Source organism: Oryctolagus cuniculus, chromosome 17, assembly GCF_964237555.1.
Source record: "Oryctolagus cuniculus chromosome 17, mOryCun1.1, whole genome shotgun sequence".
In the NCBI taxonomy this organism is placed as follows: domain Eukaryota; kingdom Metazoa; phylum Chordata; class Mammalia; order Lagomorpha; family Leporidae; genus Oryctolagus; species Oryctolagus cuniculus.
Window position 1 is genome coordinate 45,423,078 of NC_091448.1, and position 21,863 is coordinate 45,444,940.

The 21,863-nt window shown below is 40.5% G+C and overlaps 1 protein-coding gene across 5 annotated transcripts in view; it reads left to right on the forward strand.

The window, feature by feature from the left end:
* EFCAB5 (EF-hand calcium binding domain 5) overlaps window positions 1-21,863 on the forward strand; it is a 139,387-nt gene that overhangs the window by 56,641 nt on the left and 60,883 nt on the right. The window lies entirely within an intron of this gene.

The window sequence follows — 21,863 nt, forward strand, 5'->3', positions numbered from 1 at the left end:
AATGAAACCATATAAACATGTTATCATTCTGAGATACATATATTTTGAAGTATTTTAACCTTTCTTACAATCAAAGGCATCTTACAATTTCTTTCAATTAGCGACCCTCATGATACGAAAGTGAAAAACTTCTGCTGACACCCTATGGTAAGATCAGGAAAAACCAACACTTTTTATTCAGTGAAATCTGGTTACACAACTTACAATATTTGAGACTTACAAAGTGTTCCCTTTGGGCTGAGCCCTGTCCTAAGATATGAAGTTGGGTAATCCTTTCAGCAACGCTTAGCCTCTACTTCTCTTTTTTGTTAATATTTTACTTTTATAGATGAAAACACTGAAGTTCAGAAAGGTTAAATAACCTGCAGATGGTCTCGCAGTTTGTGGAAAATGAGATATTTGTATTCAGGTAGTTTGGTTCCAAAGTCTATATAATAGTATAACTGAGAAAATATGATTCTATTGTAGTAGAGTAATTATAGGAAGTATTTATTGATACTGGAGTCCAAAGTCTTCTTTGGCCTGTTTTTATAATTCCTCATGTTTCCTCTATTCCCCCTGGTTTTTCTCTAATGAATCCCAAAGTAGAGATACCTTTTTCTTTCTTTTCTCATACACTCTTATTTCATTGAAGGTACAGACTATGCTCTGTGTAGTTTCTAGCTTCTGGATGGAGGATTTCTGGAATCCCTTTTGAAATGTTTATTGTACACGTAAGAATTTGGCAGAGTTATCTCAGTTATATTCTGTATTTTCTTAGATTCTGTATTTGTCTATTTGACATCCATTAGTCATTTATAGGCTAAACCTATAGTCAAAGTTGTTTATATGTCCCCTGTGATCCAGAATCCAGGCTCTTTACTAATTCTCACACACCAAGCCAGTATTTCCCCTATGCTGAATCAGCCCAGGGGCCAGACAACCAGGGATAGCTTCTGTGTCCCCAGAGTCTGCCAGAATCATTCACACTAGTCCATCCTCGGCTCTTTCCCTGCTTTGCATTTCCTGTGGACCCCCAGTAAGGGCTCTGATTTGGACTTTCCTTTGCTCTTTCTTCCCTCTCTCTCTGACCAACATATGATTCTTCTACTGTGGCTTGTATGTGATGGCTTCTCTTGGAAATTCTAAGTAATAACAATTCTATGAAGTAGGAGTTTACCCTATCAGGCAAGATGTCAATTAGGATGCCCACATCCCACATTTATGTGCTTGGGTTGTATTCCTGATTCTGGCTCCCTACTCCAGCTTTCTGCTAAATCAGACCATGACTTTAGTATATTATAAAAACTAGGAAATTGACGTGTGTATGTGGTACTTTGCTGTTTTATCACATATGCAGATTTCTATAAATACCACTAAAGTTAAGATATGGAACTATTTCAGTACCACAGCCATCTACTGGTAGTAACATTTTAGCCTGGGGCCGGTGCTGTGGGGCAGCGGGTTAAAGCCCTGGCCTGAAGCGCCAGCATCCCAAATGGGTGCCAGTTCTAGTCCCGGCTGCTCTTCTTCCAATCCAGCTTTCTGTTATGGCCTGGGAAAGCAGTAGAAGATGACCCAAGTCCTTGGGCCCCTGCACCCACGTGGGAGACCTGGAAAGAAGCTCCTGGCTCCTAGCTTTGGATCAGCTCAGCTCTGACCGTTGCAGTCATTTGGGGAGTGTACCAGTGGAATGGAAGACCTCTCTCTGCCTCTCCTTCTCTCTCTGTGTAACTCTGGCTTTCAAATAAATAAAATAATTCTTTAAAAAAACCACATTTTATCAGTTCAAGCAAAATATAAAAACCTTACCTCCTATTCATTTAATCATTTAATACTTTTATTTAGTCATTTAATACTTTTATTTAGTCATTTTAATACTTTTCCATTTTTAATGTGTTGTCTTCAAGATATCCTGTACATATATTATAATAGGCAGTAATACATTTTTGCTTCAATTGTTAAACAATTTAGAAGACTTGAGAAGAGAAAGAAATTATATTTACTTTCTTTGTATTTTTTACTCTGTTCTTCCTTCTTGATGTTTCAAGGCTCCTTCTTTTATACATTCCGTTTCTGCAACTTCCTTTAGGCATTCTTTCAGAATAAACCTTCAGACAACAAACACTTGTCAAGTAGGTCTTCAGACAACAAACACTTGTCAAGTAAGTCTTCAGATGACAGACACTCTGAGAATATCTTTTTTTCCCCCTTCGTTCCTGAAGGATAATTTCACTGGAAATAGAACTCTGAGTTGACAAGTCTTTTCTTTGAGTACTTGAAAAGCCTGCTTCCTTCTGGCCTCCTTGGTTGCTGGTGAAAAACCCACTATGACTTGAACTGTTTTTCCTTAATAAGTAAAAGTGCTATTTTTCTCTCACTGGTTTGTCTTTACTATTCTGAAGGTTGGTTATATGTCTCTTGTCATGAATCTCTTTGTGTTTATACTGTTGGGGTTTGCTCAGCTTCTTTTTAAAAAAAAAAAAAGATTTATTTATTTATTTGAAAGTCAGAGTTACACACACTGAGAGAGAGAGAGAGAGAGAGAGAGAGAGAGGTCTTCCATCCACTAGTTCATCCCCAGTTGGCTGCAATTCCTGGAGCTGCGCCAATCTGAGGCCAGGAGCAAAGAGCTTCCTCCGGGTCTCCCACGTGGTGCAGGGGTCCAAGGACTTGGGCCATCTTCTACTGCATTCCCAGGCCATAGCAGAGAGCTGGATTGGAATTGGAGCAGCCGGTACTCATATGGTATGCGGGCACTGCAGGTGGCGGCTTTATCCGCCACTCCACAGTGCCGGCCCTTGCTCAGCTTCTTGAAGCTGTAGGTTTATCTTTTGGCTAGTATGGGAAATGTTCAACCATTATTTCTTTGAATACTTTTTTATCCTCACCCTCTTTTTCCTCTATGTGAAGAACTCTGCTGAAACACATGTTAGATCTCTGGCTTGTTTTCTCACTTTCTTGCTGGCATCCTCTGAAAAATAAAGATTTTAATGAAGTCTAATGTATTTCTTTTGTTGCTTTTGCTTTGGTGTCCTACCTAAGAAGCCATTGCCTAATGTAAGGTAATTGTGTAACTGAATGGGTATTCTTTTGTCATGGGTCACATTTTCTGTTCATCTCAGAACAAGATAGTTATTGCTTAATTGCTTTCTTCTGAGAGTTTTATAGTCTGAGTTCCTACATTTATGCCTACTTAAGTCTTTGATCCATCTTTTGTTAATTTTTGTGTATGATGTGAAATAATAAAAAATTTTGAAGTAATAAATCAAAAGAGTAAAAATAAATAAGTATATAAAGAATAAATAAAACTTATTTATAAGTGATTTGAACACTTATATTGAACACTTACATGTTGAACTTTAATTCCTACAGTGACCCTTTGACAGTTGTCACGAAATATTGGTCAAAATTTATCAAAAATAGGCCACCAAGAAAATCTGGTTAGCTCCAAAAAACAGAAATCTATATATTCTGTTATGACTATGTAAAACTGGAAAATAATTAACAAATTTAAAAATTAAGTCTAACCACTTGGAAATTTATAAAATATTCACCTTAATAACTCTCATATCAAAATCTTGTATCTAATTTTATGGAATGCTACTAATGTACACTCAGATGCTTAAAAGTCTTGAAACTTTTTTTAAAAGATTTATTTATTTATTTGAGACTCTGAAAACCACATTTCTTTTTTTTTTTTTTTTTTTTTTTTTTGATAGGCAGAGTGGACAGTGAGAGAGAGACAGCGAGAAAGATCTTCCTTTTGCCGTTGGTTCACCCTCCAATGGCCACTGCGGCCAGTGCGCTGCAGCCAGTGCACCGCGCTGATCCGAAGGCAGGAGCCAGGTACTTATCCTGGTCTCCCATGGGGTGCAGGGCCCAAGCACCTGGGCCATCCTCCACTGCACTCCCTGGCCACAGCAGAGAGCTGGCCTGGAAGAGGGGCAACCGGGACAGAATCCGGCGCCCTGACCGGGACTAGAACCCGGTGTGCCAGCGCCGCAAGGCAGAGGATTAGCCTAGTGAGCCGCGGCACCAGCCAAGAATATTTTTTAAGATTTATTATTGTGTTTTTATTTGTAGAGAGAGAAGGAGAGAGACAGAGTAAGAGAGATCTTTCATCCACTGGTTCACTCTCTAGATGCCACAGTGGCCAGGCGGAAACCAGGAGCTAGGAGCTTTACTCAGATCTCCCATATGGGTTGCAGGGACCCAAACACTTGGGTCATCTTCCTCTGCCTTTTTTTTTTTTTTTTTTTTTTGACAGGCAGAGTGGACAGTGAGAGAGAGAGACAGAGAGAAAGGTCTTCCTTTGCCGTTGGTTCACCCTCCAATGGCCGCCGCGGCCGGCGCGCTGCAGCCGGCGCACCGCGCCGATCCGATGGCAGGAGCCAGGAGCCAAGTGCTTTTCCTGGTCTCCCATGGGGTGCAGGGCCCAAGCACCTGGGCCATCCTCCACTGCACTCCTGGGCCACAGCAGAGAGCTGGCCTGGAAGAGGGGCAACCGGGACAGAATCCGGCGCCCCCACCGGGACTAGAACCCACTGTGCCAGCACCGCTAGGCGGAGGATTAGCCTACTGAGCCGCGGCGCCGGCCCCTTCCTCTGCTTTTCCCAGCCCACTAGCAAGGAGCAATATCAGAAGTGGAACAACTAACTAACTAAATAAATAAATAAAATTAAAAAAAAAAAGAAGAAGAAGAAGAAGAAGTGGAGCAGCTGGGAGACAAACCAGTGCTTCTATGGGTTGCTTCTGTTACAGGTGTGGCTTTACCTTCTATGCCACAAGGCTGGCCCCAGGATGAGGAATTTTAAAACACAGATAAATACATAAAATAGAATAACAATATGCATATTCCAGCACTTTGACATATTTTTCTAAGGAAAAATTGCTCAATTTTCTAAAAAGTATACATGACCATTAAAAAGAATTATTTAAACAGATATAAGTACAAAGATAAGGGTTTTTTTTTTTTAAAAAGATTTATTTATTTATTTGAAAGGTGGAGTTGCAGAGAGAGAGAGAGAGAGAGAGAGAGAGAGAATCTTTCATCCATTCACTCCCCAAATAGCCACAATGGCAAGGGCTAAATGAGGCTGAAGTCAGAGCCAGGAACTTCATTGCAGTCTCCTGTGTCAGGGACAGGGGCCCAAGCACTTGGCCATCTTCTGCTACTTTCCCAGGTGCATTAACAGGGAGTTGGGTAGGAAGTGGAGCAGCTTTCACTCAATCCAGTGCCCATGCAGGATGCCTGTTGTAGGCAGTAGCTTAACCCACTATGCCACAACACCAGCCTCCAAAGATGAGAATTTTTAAATCACCATAGATTTTTGCCTAGAAGTAACCATTGTCAACCTTAGGAGAACATCATTCAAGACAGCTTTATAAAAAATAATAATAAAAAAGCTTTATAATCTATGTTGCTTTGTATAAAGAAGTATAGTATATAGCAATATAGATGATCATAATAGTTATAAAAATTTGATTACTTTAAAACAAAAATATAAGTATACTTAATTTCAACAGAAGAACAAGAAGCTGAAGTGAAAATAAGGAATCACTAAAACCCACCTTCATATCTTTTCAGAATAATTTATTTAAAGTCATTTAAGAAATAGCCACATATGTGAAGACCATAAAAGGGAGAAGTCATTATTTTTTTAACTACATATTTCAATTTTAGAAACAGTTGATACTTTGCTATAAAAGATATTAACGTAAAGCATGAATATTTCCTCATGTCTTCCTTTCTGTTTCCATCTGTTTCCCAATTTTATTTTGTAATTTTAATTTTGCCCAAATTTACACAAGCTTCTTTCTTTTTTGTAAGTATAGTTACCACAGTTGATTCATGTTAATTCAATACTTAATTGCATTTAAGGTTCATTTCTTATCCTTTGGCAATGTCTTTATTTTTCCCAGGGTTTTTTTTGATTTATTATTTTAATAATCTCCTACTTGGCTAAATTTATTATAAAGTGGTTTTTTCCAGAATGTCACATGGGTGCTATATTGTATGAATTTGTCTATGTTGAGAATGTTTAGTATTGCCTTTATTCTTTTTTTTTTTTTTTTAGATTTATTTATTTATTTGAAAGGCAGAGTTATAGAGAGACAAGGCAGAGAGAGAGAAGTCTTCCATCTGCTGGTTCACTCCCCAAATTGCTGCAATAGTTGGAGCTGAGCCAATCTGAAGCCAGGAGCCAGGAGCTTCCTCTAGATCTCCCACACGGGTGCAGGGCCCCACGCACTTGGGCATCCTCTACTGCTTTTCCCAGGAGATAGCAGAGAGCTGAATCAGAAGAGGAGCAGTTGGGACTTGAACCAGCGCCCATCTGGGATGCCAGTGCTGCAGGCGGAGGCTTAGTCCACTATATCACAGCACTGGTCCCTGCCTCTGTTCTTAAATTAGATTTTGGATGAGTATTCTGCTAATGGGTCATAGTTTCTTTTAATCTCAAAACATTATAGATATTGCTTTATTGTTTTCTAGTATTGAATGTTGTGGTTCAGAAGTCTGACATCAACTTTATTTTTTTCTCCATTCATTTTTATAAGCTTATGTTTTAGTTTTAAAATTTAGCAATTTTGAACACTTCGCCATATTTACTTCATATGTAGACATCCTATACACAAATTTATACCATTTTTTCTTGAAAACAGAGATATTAATATCACAAAGTGAGGGACTCATGACAATGATCAGAGTGTGGGGAAATGATATGATAAAATGAAATAATATTTCTTTTTTTTTCTTTTTTTCTTTTTTTTTTTTGGACAGGCAGAGTTAGATAGTGAAAGAGAGAGAGACTGAGAGAAAGGTCTTCCTTTTTCTGTTGGTTCACCCCCCAAGTGGCCACTATGGCTGGCACTGCACCAATCCGAAACCAGGAGCCAGGTGCTTCCTCCTGGTCTCCGATGCGGGTGCAGGGCCCAAGGACTTGGGCCGTCTTCTACTGCCTTCCCGGGCCACAGAAGAGAGCTGGACTGGAAGAGGAGCAACTGGGACAGAACCGGTGCCCTGACCAGGACTAGAACCCGGGGTGCTGGCACCACAGGTGGAGGATTAGCCTAGTGAACTGTGGTGCCGGCCGAAATAATATTTCTAACTCTATACCAAAGGTATTGAGCCAGAGGTTCAATAAATATTTTGTTGAGTACTTACCATATGTCAGGCATCCTTCTGTGCTCTACTATCATGACATTGGGACAAAAAAAGAAAGAAGTTACTGTCTTCCTGTTGCTTGTCTTGTAGATGACTTGGTTTATTAGACTGCATGCCTTGAAATTCATCCTCTAGGTTCAAGAGTTTCAGTAGAATATATCTTGGTATAGAGCATTTTGTTTAAAAAATGTTTAAATATTGTATGTTCTTTTAATATCCAGTTTTTTTAATTTGATGGACATTTTTTCATATTATGTCTTTGAATATATCCTCTTTTCTAGTTTTGGGTTGTCTACATCAGGGAAGCCAACTATCCTTATGTGGGATTAGGGTTTTTTTGTATCTATTAGTTCTTTCTCATTTAATAATTTCTTTCCACTTTTTAAAACCTGTATTCACTCTGATTATCTGAACCCCTTTTGTCTCTGTCAGTAACTCCATTTTATTTTGCTTGATTTTTTACATTTTGATAATTAGCTTGGTCTCTTACACTTAAACTTTACCTTTTAATTTAATTCTACTGCTTCATCAGCTTATCCTTGAATTATTACATTGACTATGTGTTACTATTAAGTTGTTCTGTTATTTAAAGCAAGTGTGAAAACATTTTTCTTTTTTTTGGATTTTCTTCCAAACTGACTTATTTATCTGACATTTGCTCTCCCTTCTCTCCTTCTCCTTTCCCTCCCCTCTCCTTCTTATGTTTGCATGGTTGCTATGACCCTTCGGTACTTCTTTTCATATTCCTTGTGTTTGAGCGGCTCTATCCTAATTTTTATGGTATGGATGCTTTGATATTTCTTTTTCTATTCACTCTTCCAATTCCCGGTGTTAGAGTAATAGAGGAGGGGAGAAGGAAAGTGACTCTGGAACAAGTGCAGTCCTTGTAAAAATGCCTGGGCCTTGCATTTTCTTTTATTTTATCCATTTGTTTGCTTATTATCCAGCAAATTACTTCTGTGGCTGTTCTATTATGACCAATATTCTGGGAGATACCAAGTTTAAGAGTTTCCTTTTGTACTTAATTTATTTGAGGGTTTTAAAAACCAAAAATTGATTTTGAATATTTTTAAATACCCTATTTTACTTATTGGCATAATCATATGATATTAATTTAGTTATTAATATAATGGATTGTTATTAATAAATTCCTTAACTGAACTATCCTTGTTTTTACAAAATAACCCTTTCTCATATATTCTAGAGTTTTTTCAATTCTTAAGTTTTAGCTTTTGTTCCTCCCCTTCTATTCAGCTTCTTTATTTCATTAATTTATTTTTATTAATATTATTTTAATTGATAAATCATAATTGGAGTATCATGTGATGTTTTGACATATGTATAAAAAGTGGAATGACTAAATCAAGTTAATTAATGTCTCTGCCACCTCACTTAGCTGTCGATTTTTTCTGGTAAGACATTTGAGATTTACTGTTTCAGCAATTCTGAAATATGCAATATGTTATTTCTGACTGCAGTCATCCTGCTGTCAGTGTATCTTGAAAACTTAGGCCTCTTGAAACTCTACCCTTTGATCAACATCTCCCCACTTCCCCCACCCCCAGTCCCTAGTAACCATCATCCTACACTCTGCTTGTATGAGTTCAACATTTTTAGATTCTACATACAAGTAAGAGCTTACTGTATTTGTTTTTTGTGCCTTTCTTAATTCACTTACCACAATGTCTTCCAGGTTTGTCTGTGTCATTGCAAATGACAAAATTTCCTTCTTTTTTAAGATTGAGTAGTGCTTCATTGTGTATATGTCTACCACATTTTCTTTATCCATTCATTCATTGATGGATACATAGTTTGTTTTCCTGTCTTGGCTACTGTGAATAGTGCTGCAATGAACAGGGTAGTATAGACTTCTCTTTGCTATATTGTCCTCTGTTTAGTTTAAGCTTTTGTTTATCATTATTGTTATTGCTAAGATTTTTTTTTTCTCTTTTGGCTTAGATTAAGTTGTGTTTTACCTGTGTGTTAGCTCTAAAAGTCTGTAGTAGGAGACTGGGCCCCTATCTTGTTTCACCATAAATACACAATGAAAGCTTATGAGGAGATACACCAAGATAATGTGAATTCACCTTTCATGTGATAAGTAATTGACTCACATCCTCCACAAGCCTGACCTTGTACTAATGTGTTCTGAGTCAAAATTTTGGCCTGTATAGTAGACATTTTTAGGAAAAAAATGTTTTTTCAGGAAGAGAGAGAGAGACAACTAATAGACAGACAAGATCTCCCATCCATTGGTTCAGTCTCCAAACACCCACAACGCTGGGGCTGGGCCAAGCTGAAGCTAGGAGCCTGGAACTCAAACCACAACTCCCATGTTGATGGCAGGGACCAACTACCCGGGCCATCACCTGCCGGCTCCCAGGGCGTGTGTTAGCAGGAAAATGGAACAAGGAGTAAAGCTGGCACTCTGACATGTGACACAGGTGTTTCAACTGATGTCTTCACTCCTGCACTAAGTGTACATCCCCATTGTGGCCGGCCCCCCTTTTTTAACAGAAAATTTATTTATTTGTTTGAAGTCAGAGTTACAGAGAGAGGGAGAGACAAAGAAAGATAAATCTTCTGTCTACTGGCCAACTCCCCAGAGGACCGCAATGGACAGGGCTGTGCCAGGCAGGAGCCAGGAGGCAGGAGGCAGGAGCCAGGAGGCAGGAGCGTCTCCAGGGCCTCTATGTGGGCACTGGGGCCCAGGCACTTGGGCAATCCTCTGCTGCTGTTTCCCAGGCCACTAGCAGAGAGCTGGATCAGAAGCGGAGCGCTGGACTTGAAACAGCGCTCTCACGGAATGCCAGTGTCCTAGGCAGCAGCTCCACCTGCCACACATTGTGGCCATTTTTAATTGTACATGTGGTCTTCAAAAATTCATAGAAAATGTACACTGTATTTTAATCCTATTTCCATAAACTTTTTGAAGTCCTCTTATATATGCCAAGTGTTGGGGCTACAGAGTAAGTGAACAGACAACACGCAAATAATTCCAAATCAGTGTAATAAAGATGTGAGCATATCGGAGGAGGAGCACACAGAGAGGGGAGCCAAGGTGCTCAGATGATGTAATGTAGCTGGTGTTAAGGAGCTGGACAGATGTGGAAAGGGGAGAAGGACTTTCAGGACAGAGGACCAACATATAAAGAAACATAAAGGCGCTGGTGCTGTGCTGTAGTAGATAAAGTTGCCGCTTGCAGTGCTGGCATTCCATATGGGCTCCACTTCTAATCCAGCTCTCTGCTATGGCCTGCGAAAGCAGAAAATGGCTCAAGTGCTTGGGCTCCTGCAACCACGTGGGAGTCCGGGAAGAAGCTCCAGGTTCCTGGCTTTGGATTGGCCCACCTCTGATCAGCAGATGGAAGACCTCTCTCTCTCTCTCTCTCTCTCTCTCTCTCTGGCTCTCTGTAACTCTGCCTTTCAAATAAATAAATAAATCTTTAAAAAAGAAAGAAAGAAAAGAAATATAAAGGACTGATTGGGGAAGGGTGAGAAATTAGAGAGGAAGTTAGGTTGGGACTACATCTAAAAGGCATCATGTAGAATGTGCACGTGTCTGTCAAGTTATTTTTAGATACACATCATCTTTACCCATTTTCTAAGTGTGTGTGCTGTGTGTGTGTGTATGTGTGTGTATTTTTGCTTTAATGGCTTGCTTGGACTATTAATATTAGTTTTCCTGACATTTTCTAACTTCTAATCTTGAAATGCAAACAGCATGCAATCCATAGCTTTCATTATAGAGAAGAGTTATTACCTGGATAGAAATTTCTTGTATAGAAAGTTATTGAAAATATTTAATAATCTGATCAACAAATCATTGATTCTACCTGTGTGACATAGAAATAGTGTTTGAAGCACTTGCTTTTGAATGGATCTGCTTTAAGGTTATTTAACCAACACTCATTTAATGAAACTAAAAGGAAATACAATCATTAATGCTAGGCTTAAAGTTCAGATACTACATACAAATGCCACCCAGTGGAGATACCCGGCCATACAATTGCCCTTCTGTTGATTGTATGTAATAAGCAATGTTATTAGCACTCAGGATAGGGTATGTTTAGAGAAGTCACTGAGTAATAATTAATGCAGAGAAAAAGAGAAATGGGGAAAATAAATGCTCACAGATGACTCTATATGTGTATCATTTTCCTAGTAGACCTTTTTTCTCATGGATTAATGAATAGGTGGTGATCCCTTTGTTGACTAAGATTTACCTTTTACTTTTCATCTGTTATATTCTAGTAAATAAAGGCTCAAAGGAACTCTTTTTTTAAAAAAAAAAAAAGATTTTATTCATTTATTTGAGAGTTAGAGTTACAGTGAGAGGGCAAGACAGAGAGAAGTCTTCCATCTTTTGGTCACTCCCCAAATGGCCGCAATGGCTGCTGCTGGGCTGATCCAAGGCCAGGAGCCAGGAGCTTCTCCAAGTCTCCCATGCGGGTGCAGGGACCCAAGAACTTGGGCCATCTTCTAATGCTTTCCTAGGCCACAGCAGAGAGCTGGATCAGAAGTGGAGCAGCCAGGACTCAAATTGGTGCCCATATGGGATGCTGGCACTGCAGGCGACAGCTTCACCCACTACGTCATCACAGCGCCGGCCCCAGGCCATGAGGTTTTTTTTTTGTTTGTTTGTTTTTGTTTGTTTGTTTGTTTGTTTTTGACAGGCAGAGTGGACAGTGAGAGAGAGAGAGACAGAGAGAAAGGTCTTCCTTTGCCGTTGGTTCACCCTCCAATGGCCACCGCGGCCGGCGCACCGCGCTGATCCGATGGCAGGAGCCAGGAGCCAGGTGCTTTTCCTGGTCTCCCATGGGGTGCAGGGCCCAAGCACCTGGGCCATCCTCCACTGCACTCCCGGGCCACAGCAGAGGGCTGGCCTGGAAGAGGGGCAACCGGGACAGAATCCGGCGCCCCAACCGGGACTAGAACCCGGTGTGCCGGCGCCGCTACGCGGAGGATTAGCCTAGTGAGCCGCGGCGCCGGCTCAGGCCATGAGTTTTAAATTTCTTCCACCTGCCATACCCATTGCCTTACTTCCAAAGAAAAAAATGGGGCTGGTGCTGTGGCACGGAGGGTTAAAGCCCTGGCCTGAAGCACCAGCATCTTATATGGGCGCCGGTTCGAGTCCCGGCTGCTCCTCTTCCAATCCAGCTCTCTGCTATGGCCTGGGATATCAGTAGAAGATGGCCCAAGTCCTTGGGCCCCTGCACCTGCATGGGAGACCTGGAAGAAGCTCCTGGCTCCTGACTTTGGATCTGTGCAGCTCTGGCTGTTGTGGCCATCTGTGGAGTAAACCAGCTGATGGAAGATCTCTCTCTCTCTCTCTGTCTCTACCTCTCTCTGTAACTGTCTTTCAAATAAATAAGGTAAATCTTTAAAAAAAAGAACGATGCTTTAAATATTTAAATATTACTGGCAGAAACAATTTAAAATGCCGAATTTATGTTTCACTTGGGATTTTTTTTTTTTATAAATCAAGTATTTCAAAAAAAGAAATATGTTTTAGAATAGTGTCAGGTTTGATCTAAATTCTCAGTACAGTTGATACCCAAAAGACAACTCATTCCAGGATAAGAAGCTTATCATTTGTATCACTTTAACACTTGTGCTGAGTTATGGAAAAGATATTGTGTTTCCTGTGCAAGTTTGACAAGAAACCAAAGTCTTAACCTTTGGATTTCAGTGGGCTCCGGTTAGAAAAACAGCATTGTCTTCTGCTCAGACCAGAGGTAAACAGATGCTGACAAAAGAATCCTTTCTGAAATTCCCAAATTTCAGTCTTAGAGAGGATCCACAGTTTCATTTCATCATCTTATTAAGAAAACCATTTCAGGGATATTTGTTTTCTCTAAACATCTTGAATGTGATTACTGGCATTTTAGGTAACTTTTTTAAGCAAGAGGATTCCTTTTTTTATACCCTGGAATTAAATATATATATATATATATATATATATATATATATTAACTTGGGAGAGAGGGAGGAAGGTGTGTACAGAGAGAAAGAGAGAGAGAGAGAGAGAAACTCCATCTGCTGGCCCAGTCCCCGAATGCAACATACTGGGTGGTTGGGCCAGAACAAGGCTGGGAGTCAGGAACTACCTGAGTCATCCCCTACTGCATCCCATGTTACACATTATCAGGAAGCTGGAATCGGTAGCAGAATTACGGCTTGAATCCAGGCATTCTAATATGAGATACAGCCATCCCTACTGACACTTTAACTTTCAGGCCAAATGCCTGCCCCTATTTCCTAGACTTCTTAACCTCTAAAAATTCCCCTTGTTTTGATAAAGAATTTCCTAAAAATCTGCTTCAAAAGAAGTCTAAAATATCAGCATGTCTAAATTTTTGTTGGTTCATTTTAGGGCAAAGGTTGTATTGCATTGTCAAAAGTACCTATGGCTTTTAAATGGCAGTCCCATCAATGGCTGTGTGGATGTCTCCCCAAAAGTTTTTGTCAGCTGATCATTTAGAACTTGGAACTCATATTTCAAATAGGCTACAATGATATCTATGTGCTATGGATTCCTTAATAAGGGTTACTATTTCTATACCAAAAACACTGCCTGAAAAGTAGGGTATCACTAGGCACTACAAGGAAAAGAAACTTTATCTCTAAACCACTGGTGTTGACTGTGTTAGCTCACTTGCAGATGGAAATTGACCAGGCCCAATGTCCAGCCCAGATAGGTTTAGAAGGGGCTCATGCTGGGACATAAGGGAGATCACATGGCAGGAAGAGATTCTACTGACAGCTCTCCAACAGGAACTGAACAGGTGCTTTCATGGGGTTGAGGAAGCTGGGCAGTTTTCCCTGGCACCCAGGAAGCAGTCTGTACCCAGCCTGCTGTTCTGGTTCATCCCCCTATGCACACAGTACTGCAGTTTGCAACTGGCTGGGTGTTCTGTGCAGGCACTATTGGTTTGTTTTGTTTGGTTGGTTGTTTGTTTTGTTTTGTTTTTTGCATACCACATGCTCAAAATAGTGGTGTTGCTCACTACTGCCCCCCAGGAAGGCTATTCTGGGCATGCGTGTAGGTTGGGGTTAGGATCCTGAGGCTCCTTGCTCCTGACTGGTTTGGAGCTGGAGATGAATACATGTCACATCAGGAGAGGGCTTGATTTAATGAGTTCTGCTTCTGTCCTGTCTCAACTACAAGACCTTTATTATAACGAGGGTTCATGGATTGAGGAATGTGGATAGCCTTGGATAGAGCAGGACCTCCAAAGCCTTTGGCATGAAGAGCTGAGGGAAGCTGACCTCTTATCAGAGCAGCTCCTCCCTCCCGCTCCAGGGGTTCGAGAGAGATACACTTCTATTCCCACTGTTACTATCAGTTGGTTGTGGCCTAGTTATATTTTTGCCCTATTGTAGTCTGATAACCTCTTGCTTCCAATATAATACAAAACAAAGCTTTCTCAGACAAGGAATATTAAATAAAGGACTATTCTCCAAGTGTATGTGGCCTGCATGTCAGGTCTGCTTACCCTAGGCCTGAAAGTCTTGACTCAAATCATCATTTGTTTAACCATCCCCAGTTATCCTGAACAAACATCTATATGTTCTTTATCTTGTGATTATGCACATAGAACAAAAAGATTGAGAATGTGTGAATGTGTAGGTGAGACAAAAATTTTACCTCTACCCTTTTAGGGATTTTTTTGGCCTGAGAATTAATTCAACCTGAAACAGATTAGTAGTGGAAAAACATACAAAGTTTTGTGTGGCATGGGAGCCTTCAGAAGGAAATGAAGCCCCAAAGACACAGAATCAAACAATTATGTACTGAATAGGACAAAGTGTAGTAAGTTGATGAAAAGAAAAGCAATGAAATTATGTGGGAGGCTGGAATGTTATTTTAACAATGTCTGTACAGAATTCTCATTCCCAGCTTCCTGTCTTTGATAAGAATGTTGCTTCCTTCCCTTTTTTTTTTTTTTTTTTGACAGGCAGAGTGGAAAGTGTGAGAGAGAGAGAGAGAGAGAAAGGTCTTCCTTTTGCTGTTGGTTCACCCTCCAATGGCCGCTGCGGCCGGCGCACTGCGCTGATCCAAAGTCAGGAGCCAGGTGCTTCTCCTGGTCTCCCAAGCGGGTGCAGAGCCCAAGCACTTGGGCCATCCTCCACTGCACTCCCAGGCCACAGCAGAGAGCTGGACTGGAAGAGGAGCAACCGGGACAGAACCCGGTGTGCCGGCGCCGCAGGCGGAGGATTAGCCTATTGAGCCGCGGCGCTGGCCACTGCTTCCTTGCTAGTATAGGGAGGGCCTCTTTCGTTTGGGAATTTCATCTTATGTTAAAAGAAGAAGGAGGAGGAGGAGGAGGAGGAGGAGGAGGAGGAGGAGGAGGAGGAGGAGGAGGAGGAGGAGGAGGAGAAGGAGAAGGAGAAGGAGAAGGAGAAGGAGAAGGAGAAGGAGAAGGAGAAGGAGAAGGAGAAGGAGAAGGAGAAGGAGAAGGAGAAGGAGAAGGAGAAGGAGAAGGAGAAGGAGAAGGAGAAGGAGAAGGAGAAGGAGAAGGAGAAGGAGAAGGAGAAGGAGAAGGAGAAGGAGAAGGAGAAGGAGAAGGAGAAGGAGAAGGAGAAGGAGGAGAAGGAGAGTCAAAGTGATTTTCTTATACCTGATTTTTTTAAAAAAAAATTTATTTATTTGAAAGGCAGAGGTACAGAGAGAGAGAGACAGACAGACAGACAGAGACAGAGATATCTTCCATCTGCTGGTTCACTCCCCAAATGGCCTTAATGGCCGGGGGCTGGGCCAGGCTGAAGCCAGGAGCCAATAGCTTCCTCCAGGTCTCCCACATAGGTGCAGGGCCCAAATACTTGGCATCCTCTGCTGCTTTTTCCAGGCCATTAGCAGGGAGCTGGATCAGAAGTGGAGCGGCCAAGACTCAAACTGGTGCCCATATGGGACGCTGGCACTGCAGGCAATGGCTTCACCCACTAAGCTACAGCACTACCCCCACACCTGATTATTTTTAAGCACCTTTGGCTCAGATTAATTTTATGCCGAAGTGGCGTGTTTTGGGGTTATGTGTTCTGAATGACTCAAAGTTCATACCATAGAATAGGACCTCTCTATATAATTTATTATGTGTGGTTGTCCCAATGGAATAGGAATGGAAAGACGCTGCAGGCACAGCTAACAGCTGCAAAGTTTCTTTTATGGATACTCAAGTTGTTATTTGAAGCCAGATGCAACACAACATGCTTCCTGACAGAGGTCCCCCAAAGCTCCCCACAAAGATTACACTGTCAACGTGGATTGAGGTATAGGGTGCCTAGCCATCCTGGTCTGCCTGAGACTGAGGAGTTTCCTGGAACATGGGAGTATGTTAAGACCAGGAAATTCCTAAAGTGAGGCAGTTGGTTTCCTTAATGAAGGAGTTTACTTTGCTATACTTACATTCCTTACATCTTCTGCTGCCTTTCCCAAGTGCATTAGCAGGGAGCTGGATCAGAAGTAGAGCAGTTGGAACTTGAACTGGCACCCACATGGGATGCCAGCATCATAGGCAGTGGCTTTACCCAACATGCCACAATGCTGGCCCCATGTCTTATATTTTTCATTTCACTTAGCTCATTTTATTTTTCATGTGCTTTGAGCTGTGATGGGAAAGGACAGAAGAAAGATGAATAAGAGCTTTGGGAGAAGTGGGAGAAGAACTATTTTGTGAAAATATATGCAGAAATCTTGGGGAGAAATGAGAGAATTCTAAGCCAAAGAAATGGGATACAGCGAGTGAACTATCCTCTAATGGCTGCATCTCTCTACCTAGGTGGTCTTCAACTATAAAAAAAAAAATACATCAAGGAACCGCCTGATTAGCAATTCCTTATTTTCTGTATTAGTTTGCTAGTGCTGACAAACAAAATATCACAGACTGGGTAGTTTAAACAACAAAAGTTTAATTTCTCAAGATTCCGGAAGCTAGAAGTTTGAGACAAAGTGTCAGCAGGGTTGGTTTCTTTTGGAAGCTTCTCTCCTTGGCTTGTAGATTGCCACCTTCTCCCTGTGTCTTCTCCTAACCTTCCCTCTATACATACCTGTGCCCAAATTTTCTTTTCATTAAAAAAAAAGTTATTTATTTATTTGAAAAGCAGAGAGAGGCTTCTATCCACTGTCTCAGTTCCCAAATGCCTGCAACAACCAGGGCTGGGCCAGGCTGAAGCTAGAAGCCTGGAATTTAGTATGAGTCTCCCAGGTGGATGGCAGGGACCCAAGTACTTGAGCCATCATCTGCTGCCTTCCAGGGTGTGCAGTGGCAGGAAGCTTGAATTGTAAGCAGAGCCAGGACTCAAATGTAGACATTCACAAATGAGCTGTGGACGTCCCAAGCAGCATCTTAACTGCTGTGCCAAATACTCACCCCTGCCCAGGTTTCCAGTTCTTATGAGGACACTAATCATACCAGGGCCCTGGCCCATCCTAACAACATCAATTGAATTGAACCACCTCTCTAGGGACCCTATCTCCAAATACAGTCACATTCTGAAGTACTGAGGGTTAGGCCTTCAGCATATGAATTTGGGGGAGGGCAGACACAACTCAGTGCCTAACATTACCTAAGGTATCCTTCACCAGTAAGGAAAAAAGTGTGCTTTTTAATCTGTCACATCTGCTATTACTGGATATTAAATGAGGCTTTTGTTCAATGGCCAGAGCTGGGCAGATCCAAAACAAGGAGTCAGGGCTTCTTCCAGGTCTCCCACGTGGGTGCAGGGGCCCAAGCACTTGGGCCATCTTCCACTGCTTTCCCAAGTGTGTTAGCAGGGAGCTGGGTCAGAAGTGGAACAGCTGGGACTCATACTGGTGCCCATATGGGAATGCCGGCACTGCAGGGGGTAGCTTTATCCACTATGCCGCAGTGCCGGCCCCACACTAATTATTTTTTAAAAGTTCCATCTCTGAAACTGGAAAGCTAATTTTCTGCCCAAAGGCTAATGAACATACCATTTCTTCAATGGTATATAGCAAATATAATCGCGTACCTTTAAAAAAAAAAAAAACTTCTTTTCACAGACTCCTTGTAAACTACCAGTGCTTGCAAATATGCTTTGGAAGTTTTTACCTAAAATAGTTTCCAAATATTGTTTTCTTCCTATTGTTCTTATATCACTCTTAACATCAACTCCCCAGAATGTCCACAATTAAATAAGTGTGAATCCCAAAGGCCTAGAGCTGTAGAATCTAACAATGGCTTCCAATCTATTAAATGTGACATGTACCAAATTCTCTACATTAAATCAGAAAGCGAAAGTCCGGAATTCATTAGACTGAGACAGAGTGCATAAGGACAACTTAAATGTTGCAATTTAAATGCTGAATAAATAGGTCACTGAACTCCTAACCTGAAAGAGATCAGTAGTTAATTATATTCTGAAATTAATCTAAGCAATCATTTTGATTCATTCCTTGGAAGGATATAAAAATGCAAAGATTCCCATGTACTTTCACTTTTTTTCTGTTTTCACAAGAGACACAAACATCTGCAATTGTTCTACTTGGAATTTGATTTGTACTTGGTGTTGGCAACTGGTCATATAGCCCAAACTTAGCAGAACGATCAGAATACCCTCACTCAGTAAAGTCTTAGGCTATAAATCCAGAATGTTGAAGTGTCTCTCAGAGAAACATTTCAAGTGTTTCTTGATTAATAGCATTTCCAGAGCCAGAAAATGCAGATGACTTTTGAAGTCAACTGCCTAACACTTAATATAAAACAGGATGATGATTCTCATAAGTCAGTAATTTTTTTCAGTATTTGGGGATTGAGCCACAATATTGCCAGAAACTGTCATTTAATTAGTAATTCTACCATATGAGTAGTTTAGAAAGGTACCAACTACTCAAGCAAAAGGTCGCTAAGATCCAACAGCATCATTGGATTCTAGACTGATTAGGACTAGGCACCCCAGATCGTGTAGCGGAGTGGTTCTGAAACTTCCGTGAGCATCAGAATCACCTGGAGGGCTAGTTAAAATGCAGATTGCTGGGCCCCAGCCCCAGAGCCTCTGACTCAATAAGTCTGGCGTGGCGCTCAAACACATGCATTTCTAGTAAGTGCTCGTGTGATATTGATACCAGTGGCCTATAGCTTACGCTTTGATGATCATTGATCTCATTGGGTTTCCCCGTCTGAAGATGCACATCAGCTGAAAGGATCATTTTATTTTTTAAGGAAAACTTTCTTGACCAATTTCTTATCCACCTCAAGAGAAGACAGGAGTGATATCTGTAGAGAATCTACTACATGACCTGCTCAAGGTTTTGCATGTCTCACCCTGAGGTACTGAGACGCTACAACTGTGATGGCATTTCACAAATGAAGGAATGTGGGAACTAGCATTTGAACCCAGATAGGCTCCAGAATTTGAGTTCTTCTTATACTGTTCTGCTTTCCAGGCAGCAGAGAACCTAACTGTACTCAGTGATCTATCAAGAATAATAGAAATTAAGTTGCTGGGGCACCTAAAAGAATTAAGTATTCAGAAAAGCTCGTTCTGTAAATTTTCATCTTTATAGCTGTGTGCCAGTTGAATAATGATTTAAGACTCATTCACATGGATTCAAGCCCATCATGTTTCTTACATAATATAGTATATTCTAAATTTACCTAGTTGGTATTAGTGAAGAAATGAAACATCAACTTCAAAAGTTGTGTGTCAATGAAAAAGCACTATTCTTTAGAAATAGATTGTTAAAATGGATTTTTAAAAATAAAACAGGTTAATTACATATTAATTACAAGAACTAGAAACCAACCTGAGCTAGTGTAGCTAAAAATGAAATATGCATAAATTCTAGGACTTCAGGAGGAGAAAACCTCAAGATTCTGTTTCTCTCTGCTATTTCATCTGTCTATGGATAGACTTTCTCAGCATTCTCAATTGATGGAGGACCACCCAACAATTCTCAAGTTTATATTTCAAGGATAGCAGAATATGCCATCCCTGGCATAAAAATTTACTTTAAGCTCAAGGCACCTGAAAAATAGCAGATATACAAAAGGCATTCTAATCTCTCTTTTCTTCCTGAAAATAGGAGACTCAAACTGCAACGTGAAAGATATCCTCCCTGTACCAGGAAAAAGCAAACATTCTTCACCTGGGATTCTGTACAAACAGATCAGAGAATTCTGTACAAGCAGACCTTTTTTTTTTTTTTTTTTTTTTTTTGATTATCTTCCTTTAGCCTCTCTACATAATTTAGCTACTTTCCCACAATTGCCTCTCTGTTTAACTTAATGTAAAGACATGTAGGTTTATCTTCCATCCTCTGGTTCATCCTCAGATGGTCTTAATGGCCAGTGCTGGGCCAGGCTGAAGCTGGGAGCCAGGAGCTTCTTCCTGTTCTCCCACTAGAGTAGCAGAGCCCAAGCTCTTGGGCCATCTTCCGCTGCTTTCCCCACATTAGCAGTGAGCTGGATAGGAAGTAAAGCAGCTGGAACATGAACTGATGCCCATTTAGGATGACAGCATCGCAGGTGGCAGGTTTATCTGCTACATCACGATGTTGGCCTGAGCAATTTCGGTTTTTAATCCATTCAGCCACACTGTGTCTTTTAATTGGAGAGTGTAGTCCATTTACATTCAAGATTATTAGTGACTTAGTCCTGCCATTTTCCCACAAATATCACTATTTTTTGTTTTGAATCTCCTTTGTTCATTTGCTAGGAGGTTTTCTGTCTCTTTCATGATACCTACTATCTTTTTCTGTTTCTCTGTGTAGTGAATCCTTAAGCATCATTTGTAAGGCTGGCTGGATAATGACAAGTTCTTTTGATTTTTGTTTGTTTTGGAAGGTCTTTAATTCCCCTTCATTTATGAATGAGATCTTTGCTATGTAAATTATTTAGAGTTGACAGTTTTCTTCTTTTTGTACTTGGACTATATCTCTTCATTCTCTCCTGGACTGTAAGGTTTCTGTTGAGAAATTTGCCATCAATCTGATTGGAGATCCCTTAAAGGTAATCTTGCATTTCTCTCTTGAATGCTTTTGGGGTATTTTTCTGCATGTTGAAAGTTTGACTATAATGTGTTGTGGCGAAGATCTTTTCTGATCATTCCTGTTTGGGTTTCCATGCACTTCCTATATTGGATATCTATATCTTTCTCCAAATTGGGGACATTTTCTGCTATTATTACACTGAATATGTTTTATAAGCCATTCTTTTTTTTTTCCTATACCTTCAGGAACTCCTAAGACTTGTATATTTGGTTGTTTGATAGTGTATATCATAGATTCCAAACACTATTTTCAGTCTTTCTCATTTTTATTCTTATTGTTTTTTGTCTTACTGAGATATTTCAAATAACCTATTTTCTGCATTGGATATCCTTTCTTCTGACTCACCAAGTCTGTTGTTAAAGCTTTCCACTGTATTTATTATTGGACTTACTGAATTCTTCATTTCTAATATTTCTGCTTGGCTTTTCTTCAATATTTCTGTCTCTGGAATTTTTCATCCATGTCATATGTGGATTTCCTTATTTCATGTAACTGTTCCTCTGCATTTTTAAGTAATCTTATAATCATTCTTTCGAATTCCTTTTCAAGAACTCCATCAACCTCCCCATCTTCACAGTCGATTATTAATGCATCATTGTGTTCCTTTTGGGGAGAGATATTGCCTTCTTTATCCACGTTTCTTGTATTTTTACGTTGAATTTTACATATCTAGGGAATCACTTGTTATTCTCTCCTCTCAAA